Source organism: Callorhinchus milii, unplaced genomic scaffold (genome assembly GCF_018977255.1).
Source record: "Callorhinchus milii isolate IMCB2004 unplaced genomic scaffold, IMCB_Cmil_1.0 Scaffold1114, whole genome shotgun sequence".
Lineage (NCBI taxonomy): Eukaryota > Metazoa > Chordata > Chondrichthyes > Chimaeriformes > Callorhinchidae > Callorhinchus > Callorhinchus milii.
In genome coordinates, this window is record NW_024705855.1 from 11748 (window position 1) to 21842 (window position 10095).

The following is a 10095-nucleotide window of genomic DNA, read 5'->3' on the forward strand; positions in this document are numbered from 1 at the left end:
AGAGAAAGACAATGTGTGTGAGACACAGCGAGAGAGAGAGAGAGAGAGAGAGAGAAAGGGAGAACATGCGCGTGTTTGTGACAGAGTGAGATGATCAGTGTGTGTGTGAGAGACAGAGAGACACTCTGTGTGTGTGAGAGACTGCTAGTGTGTGTGTTAGAGAGAGAGTGAGAGACAAAGAGAGAGACAGAGAGAGAGCGTGAGAAAGAGAGAGAGAGAGAGAGAAAGAGAGTGTGTGTGAGACAGAAAGAGACCATGTGTGAGAGAGAGGGCGAGAGAGAGAGAATGTGATATACCAAGAGAGACTGTGTATTTTAAAGAGACAGAGAGAGAGAGACTGCGTGTGCGAAACAGAGAGAGACTATCTTTGTGAGACAGAGAGGCTGTGTGTGTAAGAGAGGGAGAGAGAGAGACTGTTTGTGACAGAGAGATTGTGTGTGTAAGAGAGCGAGAGAGAGAGAGAGAGAGATTATGTGTGTGAGAGACAGAGTAGATGTAATGTATGCGAGTGATACAGAGACTGTAAATGTGCGGGTGAGACAGAGAGAGTGTGAGATAGAGAGAGAGAGAGAGAGAGAGAGAGAGACTGTATATGTGGGAGTTGGAGAGAGAGACTGTGGCTGTGCATGTGTGAGACAGAGAAAGGCTGTGTTTGAGAGACAGAGAAAGACTGTGTGTGTGAGTGGGTGTCCGAGAGAGAGAGTCACAGAGAGAGACTACATGTTTGAGAGACAGAGTGAGGCTGTTTTTATGAGAGACAGAGAGATTTTTTCTGTTTGTGTGTGTGTGAGAGAGAGAGAGATAGAGTGACAGAATGAGTGTTTCGCGGTCACTTCCCCTCCAACTTCCACCCACCACCCACCCCTTCCCTCCCACACTCCGACTCCTACCCATCCTCCCCTACACACCTTCGTACCCGTTTCCCCACCCTCTGACACTGAACTCATCCTATCCCTAAAACCAACCACCTGCTCCCTTGACCCCATCCCCACTCCACTCCTTATCTCTCAGCTCCACTTTCTTGCCCCACATATCACTGACATCATCAACCTGTCCCTCTCCTCTGGCTCTGTCCCCATTCCATTAAAAACTGCCATCATCACGCCCACCCTGAAAAAACCATCCCTTGATGCGTCACAACTTTCTTCAGCTCAACGTGCGAAAAACCGAGGCCCTCCTGATTGGCTCACGTCAGCGCCTCCGCACCTCAGGCGCTGACACCATCAGCATCCAAGGCTGCACTCTCCACCTCTCAAAGCCAATCAGGAACCTCGGCGTTTTGTTCGACACTGAGCTGTCCTTTCTCCCTCACATCCGCACCACAACTGGCACCGCCTTCCATCACCTCCGGAATATCGCCAGATTACGGCACTACCTCACCCCTCACGCTGCTGAAACCCTGGTCCACGCCTTTGTCACCTCAAGGCTGGACTATGGGAAATCTCTCCTCGCCGGCCTTCCCGCCACCTCCCTCCACAAGCTGCAGGTCATCCAGAACTCTGCAGCTCGTGTACTGTCCGCACCAGGCTTCGGGACACATCACTCCCACCCTCGCTCGCCTCCACTGCTCCCCATCCCCGAGGATGATTTCAAGATCCTCATCCTCACCTACAAGGCCATTCACGGCCTTGCTCCCTCCTACCTCTCCAACCTACTATCCCCCTACCTACCTGCCCGTACCCTCCGTTCCTCTGGCTCCGGTCTGCTCCACGTCCCCCGCCCCAACCGCCCTACCATCGGTGGTCGGGCCTTCAGCCTCTCAGCCCCCAGGCTCTGGAACTACATCCCCCAGTGCCTTCACCTTGCTTCCTCCCTTTCCTCCTTCAAGGCCGGTCTCTAAACCTTTCTCTTTGACCGTGCCTTCAGCTCCCCTCTCGACTCTCTTCCCCCTCCTCGCTCCCTCCCATCCCTCCCCTCATCCTGACCATTTTCCCCCTCCTTGCTCCCTCCCTTCCCTCACCCTTACCATTTCCCCTCTGCTCGGGTCATGACCCAACTGTGCAGCGCCTTGGGACGTCCTCCTGACGTGAAAGGCGCTTTATAAATGGAATCTTGTTGTTGTTGTTTGTGTGTGTGTATGGGAGAGAGAGAGAGCGAGAGAAAAAATATGCGTGAGAAAACGACAAAGACTGTTTGTGTGTGAGACAAAGAGAGACGGTGTCTGTGTGTGAGAGAGAGAGATTGTGTGACTGAGAGACAGAAAGACTGTGTAATTGGGCGTCCGAGAGAGAGTATCACAGTGAAAGGCTATGTGTTTGTGAGACAGAGTGAGGCTGCGTTTATGAGAGAAAGAGAGANTTTTTTGTGTGAGTGTATGTGTGCGTGAGAGAGAGAGAGAGAGAGAGAGAGAGAGAGAGAGAGAGAGGGTGTGAGAAACAGAGACAGAAAGTATGTGTGAGAGAATGAGAAAGACTGTTAGTGTGTGAGAAAGAGAAACAGTCTGTGTGTGAGACAGAGACTGTGTATGAGAGAGACAGAGAGGGACTGTATGTGTGAGAGTCAGAGAGAGACTTTGTATGAGAGAGACCGAGAGAAGAAGTGCGTGCGAGAGTTAGAGAGAGACTGTGGATGTGTGAGAGAGAGCGGGTTTGTTTGAGAGAGCGAGAGACTGCGTATGTGAAAGACAGAGAGGGTCTGTGTATGTGTGCGTGTCAGAGAGAGAGAGACATTTCGTGTGTTTGAGAGACAGAAAGAGAAAACAGCGATCATTATTGTTATATGTTATTGAAAATTCCCGATCGATTCTGTGCCTTCGGAAATTATTTTGGAAGATAACTGGTTGAACATATACAAACTATCAAAAACAAACTGCCTGGCTGTTTCATTGGAGGGGCGGCATCTCTGTAAATTCAACACATCCTCAGCTGGAGCATCAGGTTAGATTATAACATAACATTCCTTCCATTAGATGCAATAATTTTCACATCTTCCAGACGTCTCAAAAAATACTTTAAGGTGAATGGACTGTGTGTTTGTGGGTGAAATGCGTCAGAAAATGATGTACATCTGTGTCCACCAATTGTCGTGGAATCAGTGACCAAATAGTTATTTTTAAACCCTGAAATGGCACTTCAACTCACAGGCCTCTGACTCAGAGTTGCCAATGCTTGAACTGAGACAGACTGACACTCGGTATAAAACCACTATATTCCTGCAATGCATTCCGGTTTAATGTACCCAGAAAAGACTCCACTTTACAGTGTTGTTCTTAGAAAGGTCACTTTCAGCTAACTTTGGCACAGGAATTTCCGACAGAAAAAATAGTAAAATACACAGTGCCACAAAATGGAGTGAGTGTCCAACTTTATTTGGGCGATTCTTTACGGTAACCAAGAGATGGAAACCAGGTCCTGTTTTCAACGATGCCACGGGATTCATAACGTCGATTAATCAGTCAGAAGGGACCTCTATTAAAAGTCTGAGTACATGAAATATCCAATAGCACATCCCCATCCCCGTACTGCAGCACACACAAATCATTGAACTTGAATGTCAGTACAGTCTTGGTATCCATAGACTGCATGCGTTCCAGGTCCTGATGCTGGATTTGAACTGACAATCATCTGACTGAGTGTCGAGGGTGTCACAAACTGAGCCAAGCTGACATTATGCACCGTTGGAAGTATCAACGACGCACTCTCCTTTTCAATATCCATATGCTCACTTTCGAGGACATCATCCGCAGACATGGGTTCAATTTCCACATGTATGCGGTTGAGACAGAATTTTATCTTTCTGCTTCCACACTCGACTCGACTACTACTGTCTTGACGTAATGTCTGCCAGCCATCAAGTCCTGGATGAGAGCTAACCTTCCACAGTTCAATGTGAAGACGGCCGAGGCTCTCCTGATTGGCTCGCGTCAGCGTCTCTACACGACAGAGACTGATAGCGTCGCCATCCAATAATGCACTCTCCGCATTTCTAAGCCAGTCTTCTACCATGGCGTCTTTTTTGACCCTCAAATATCCTTTCTAGCCCACATCAGTGCCTTCATCTACTTCGTCTTCTCTAACCGTCAGATCATCACGGGCCGCCACAATATTACACGGGAGGATGCCAAGCCCCCGTACACGCATTAATTAACATCCAGGCTCAACTGTGCTCACGCACTGCTTGTCGGCCTTCCCAGATATGCTTCTATATTATTTTAATATACAATTAATACATCTTATAATTCTGCAACTATTTTCCCCTCTGCAGCGAACTCAACTCTTAACAGAACTCTCTCTGTGATCCACATTACTCAGTTCTCTTCTCCCTCTGCTGGGTTCTCTGCTCAAATTATCACAAACTTACCAGGTAGACCAACGGCTGCAGGAATAGGACAGCATATCGCATACACGCATCCTTCTGTTGGTTTATGCATATCGTTAGATGAGTGTACCATATAGCTGTGCTGTGCGACAATCTGTGATAAAATCAGCGGCCCTTTTATTCGTTCCAGAGTAAAACCTCCCGGGACAGTAAAAGCTTGCATCATCATGCTATCAGATAGCTGTTAACAACAGCAAATTTGCGTTGACGTGATGATGGGATTTCATGGTAGGATGATATCCCAGTTGGGCTGCCACGTCTAGGTATGTTGAACTAACTTAAACTTTGATTCTGTTTCACTGCACAATTATGGAAATACAGCAGAGATCAGGGGGACCCATTCCCTAAATGTAAACTCTCGATGTCTCCAACTGGAGCTCCCCAGTTAGAGCTAAGTGCTCTACTCATAAAAATGTGTTCTTAAACTAGTTTGTTTCTGCTTGTATTAGCTTCACAACAGCAATAATTTGTTCCCAATGCCTTGAAACTGGAGAACGGCAGATGCTTCTCCCAATTTGGAAAAAGTTGACCGATCAACAGACCAGTGATTACATTGCGAGTAACGTCTTGGAGATTCGTATCAAAAAATAAGATCACGCAACATTCGGATAGTAACATAATCCTAAACGGTTGGTACTGAAAATAAAGAAAGCGGATATAGTGGGAGTATTTTACAATGGATACGTAATTGGCTGACCGACAGAACCGAGAGGAGACTGTTTTCGGATATCTTTTATTTAATATCTTCATAAAATAACTGAAACTAGGGGTCACAAGCATAGTGGATAAATTGGCAGATGACACAAAATTTGTGAAAATGTTATACTGGAAAGAGGAAAAGGATCACTTACACAATTTCAATATTCGTGGGAATTGGTCAGGAAACTGATGTTATTTATATGGTGAGAAAATAATTTGTACGACAAATAAAAACGACCTTGGGATTCCAATTGAGAGCAAATTGAAGCTATCACAGCAATGCTCGTCAGCAGCGAGTAATGCAATTTAGAATCAAGGCCTTAACAAAAGGGTAATATTGAGCCTAAACAGATTGATAAGCCTTTGCAAATAAACGAGTGTGACCGCACTTGGAATACGGTGTGTACTTTGGGTGACCGGAACATTAAAAAGATATAGCAACGATTGAGAGGAGACAGAGGAGGGGAATCTAAATTGTTGATATGATCGAGGGACCGTACTAGGAGGAGGGATTAGATCAACAGGACATGTTGACATTGGAGAAACCTAGGTTGATGGGCGATATGATTACTGTCTTTAAAATTGTGAAGGAAAAATATATAGAATACAATACACTATTTGAGACATGCCAAGCGACCTTTAGGCTGGAAGAAGGCCATCTGGATGAAAGCTTGTCTTCTTCCGCCAAACAAATTCTTATGTTCTTCTGAAACTACCAAACGTGCGTGATTTCAATCCAGAATTACGCAGAAGATATTGAGGTCCGAGTTCGTGAATACATATGCATATTAACTGGTGAACTAAAGCTGTGAAAGGGCGCAAAACAAATGCAACAGTTTGTAGTGGGCATAGGATTTTTATAAAGTCCTGAAATGAGTGACTAGATACTTAACAAACATCAAGAGATTCACGAAGACATGATGCCTTGGCTGCTGTTCAATAAATTTTGAAACTAGCTGTTTTAGAAGACCCAAAATAGCTTAGTTGGTAGAGCGTAAGAGAAAATATAACGATCCCTGGTTGAAGTCGAGTTTCAGTATTTTTCTTTCTCAGTCTGACACTCATTCACAGTCTCCGTATTCCTGCATTCACACTATAATAAAAGTAAATCTGATCGTTTGTGTAACCTTGCTTTGGTCTTTTATCCGGATTTCTGCAATTGAATCGAGCACGCACTATTGGTTATTTCCGGACTGTTGATATATTGAAATAAATCTGATACTGCAAAGCAATGTGCTCCCTGCCTTGTCTGCTTGAAGCTACGTTTCAAATTATTCCTCCTCGATCTCCTTTCTGCCCTACGCCACTCCTAATCCCAAAGTCCTGATCCGGGCTAAAACGCTGACTGACCAGCATATTGGACGTGAAAGATGCTGTAGAAATGTAATTAGTGTGGATGTTGTTGTTTGGATCCAGCGTGTAATGTTGAACACGACAGTGACTGCATCCAGCGATCCCAGTTCCAAACTTGATAACCTTTGCTTATTTGCTTCTCCCGGTTTTCATACAAAGTTCGTGGAGTATTGGTAAAATTTGTGAGTCCATGTCAAAACATTAATTCCATCGCAGAATACCGATCATTCTTCGGAGTTTGCAGCGGAATCTGAAACAAAATTTCAAACGTCACAATTCGAAAGCTCAAGAGGTAAACAATCAATTATATTTCAGCCTAAAATATACCATATTAACTTCCTTTTTCTGGAAGTTTTGAACAGATGAGAAAATCACATGAATACATCGACTCTGCACTGCTAGTTATACAACCGTCACGAGTGCCTGAATTCGGAAATGTTTCTCCGTCTCCCATTTGAGCAATCTTATCCATTAAACATTATTTTCCCCCAAGTTCCTTTGCAGTTGAAGCTGCGATGGCCGAGTGGTTATGGCCTTCGTCTTGAATTCCAATAGGGAAATCCCCCGGCTGCAGCGTTGGTTAGATACAACTTCGTAAATGCTGCCAGCACAATCAATCGCAGTTTCTACCCATGGCAAGTCGAAATAATATACAAAGGAGATATTAATATATAAAACAACAAACATTCTATTAGTGTAGTTTTTTTGACTTTGGGAGGACCTCGCAAATCACTTGACAGTGGAGGGTTATACATTATATTCTTTGAAGCTCTTTGAGAATTCCCAATCGAGTGATGATTCACTATATCATATGCAAATGTTTTTCTAAGGTTGTTATTTTAATTTTATGCATTAATGTTAGATCAGTTCCATTGAGAGCATTACTGTCTCCTGCAGCGATAAAACAATCGTATTTTGAAATATCGGCTACTCGGCCATCTTAATTCTTCCAGCACCAAATGTAAATGGTTTAGAGTGAACTATTATCTATTTATCATGTTTGCTTGACAAAATATATATTGTCACTGATGTCTGAACAAAGAAATAGGCTGCTCCGAATCAACTGACAACTGGGTTTCTACTAACAACGAGGTAACAGAGGCGTATGGAACAAGAAAACTGATCAAATGTGTGGCCCCATATGCGAACCAAATCGATTCTGTTTGGGACCCTCGAGCACATCGTCACATTAAAGGACGATAACCGTGTCTTCTTCAATTTAGACAACTGGTTAGTCCTCAGCTAGAGTGTAGGGCCCAACTTGGGGCACGAAGGACGAAAATCTTGTCAAGATACCACAGAAGTTGAGTTATTCCTCCGAGAGCAGAGACAGTTGAGGGAAGATTCAGTAGAGGTCCAGGAATGAAGGTTTACGATTGCAAAATAATGAGGATATTTGATGCTGCAGATAGAGAAAAACTGTTTCATCTCGCTGGTCGATTGAACTTGTTTTACCTACTCTGGATGTGTGTGGCTTCAACGCTTCTGTGGTAGCATTCAAATTTTGCGAATGAGGCATATTCACTGAAAACACAACAATGCATGTCACAGTATCCACTGTAGAAGAATGGATAATTAAAATGCTCGCTGATGCTCATCTCAGTTGGAAAAGTATTGGATTGAAAATCGAAAGGTTTTTGCTTGAGTCCTGAATATTATTTCCTCAATCAGATGGTAAACGATAATTCCTGACTTTCCGAACTATTTATTGTAGAGTATTGCACATTTCATACTGAAACCTATTTAATGGAAAGACGGAGAATTAGAAATGAAATTATCACATTGATTATCACTTTATTGGGTCATTTTTAAGGAAAGTCTGATGTCACGCAAACACGGAGAATCCTTTCAATCAGACTTCTCCCAAACTGCCAGTTTAAGAAAAGTTCTATTTAAGAAATCGACGTTTACAATGGAAATGTCAACAGCTGCTGCGATGGCCGAGTGGTTAAGGCGTTGGACTCGAAATCCAATGGGAAATTCCCGCGCAGGTTCGAACCCTGCTCGCAGCGTTTTTGAGATGGAATCTCCTACAATCATGAAGTGGAGATGTGATGATTGTAAAAACAAACTTCATAACTCATTACAAATTATATGCTTCTACAACCAGTTGTTTTTATCATCTTATTGGAAAAAGGTTCGCATATTGCAGCGTCAGACAAAACTGTTAATCTGTGCAACTTGCTACGAATCCGAATAGAATAATAATCTTTGTATTTCTTACAGCACTGAGATAACCAAAAACCCTGATAAGGACAGAAAAAGAAAGTCTCATATTTTTCTCAGGCGAAGAAGGCCTTGTCCAAGTCAGCAAAATTATCCAAACGATATAAGCCTTGTCTCTGTGGCCACTTGTTGGTGGAAATAAATGAGTTTAACTCACAAATTGTCACAAATGTTGGTAAGTCCAAGAGGTATAGGCATATTTCAGGAACCTTAATACATTAACTGTAAAAGGTTCTCATGGACAATACCGCAATAATCGGATTGAGTTATGATTATAATTATTATTTCCGTTTAAATCCTTCTGTAGGGGTAACTTCTAAAATGCTTTCAGTGGTTTGTCGGCCATAAACAATAATGCTGTCTCGTTGCATATGAATGGAAGCCAAGTCCGTAATCAAGGTTCAGCACGGCCCAAGTGAAGACATTAAGATAATTTATTGGAAGACACGAGGGGCATTAGCCTAACCATTAATTCCAATCTATACCTTCCAGTCTTTTTTTTTTTTTTTTATGCTTCCTCGGAGGTCCGGTGCAGGACGAGTAACTGTCGAGCGGAGCCTGGCACAGCTGAACAGTTTCGATTGAAATGACATTTATTTTTTTTTTTTATTATTAGCTCTGTGGATAAGAACTAATCCTCTGGAATGAACTAGTTCACTAAGCATGCTTAACTGAGACAGGACTGATGAGCATGGAGAAGGTGAATGAATCTCTGATCATGCTCATTCTTCTTCAAGGACAGCAAAATCTCAATACCGGTGAAGCCTATGGTATAAAGATATGTGTTGCAAACAATCCTCCTTTATGTATCTCAGCAACAAAACATGTTGCAGATGTCTGGATCGAGTGGCGATCTTTAGTTCGGTTCCTGGGTCAGTCGATTCCGCAGTATTCCAGCACATCGCTGATAACCGCGGCCATCCTCATTTATCGACAGGACTTGGAGGGGCAGACAAGTCACTGGGATTAGGGAGTTGACCCACTCAACGACTTTTTCCACTGTAAGCCAAAGGGCGAATGGGTAAATTGGCGCTACTTGGGCAATCAATGGCAAAGCTTCCCGGACAGCAATATCCATGGCAAGCTCTGTGGTTTTCAATGGCTAGACTTCAGGATTACCCAAAGAGATACGCCGGGGTCCACAAGACTTGGCTGTTGCCAATCTGCGCCTAATGCTTTCCGGAATTGGGTAACCAGAGTGCGTCCCTCCAGGGGGTGAGTGTACATTCCATTTCATTGCTCTGTCTATGGCATTTCCAAGTGCAGAAGGGACACATGGAAGTCTCAGCTTGGTTTGATACTGCTAAGAAAGTTGATAGGTTTTGCGTGTGACAGACATCCGGCTGAACACAACAAAAGATGCTGAAATGCTTTTCAACTTTTCGAATTCATAACATAACTTGGTTCTGCTGGATGTTGATATTTTCTTCACAATTTATTTTGTGAAGCCATTTCTAAATTGTTTTACTAACCTTCCCAGCTTCACAGATGATTCCAGAT

General features: G+C 43.6%; 1 non-coding gene across 1 annotated transcript; it reads left to right on the top strand.

The window, feature by feature from the left end:
- Positions 1–8299: 8299 nt before the first annotated feature.
- trnas-cga lies at positions 8300–8381 on the top strand. The gene has a single exon. It is a non-coding gene; the product is annotated as a tRNA-Ser (tRNA).
- The last annotated feature ends 1714 nt before the right edge of the window (positions 8382–10095 follow it).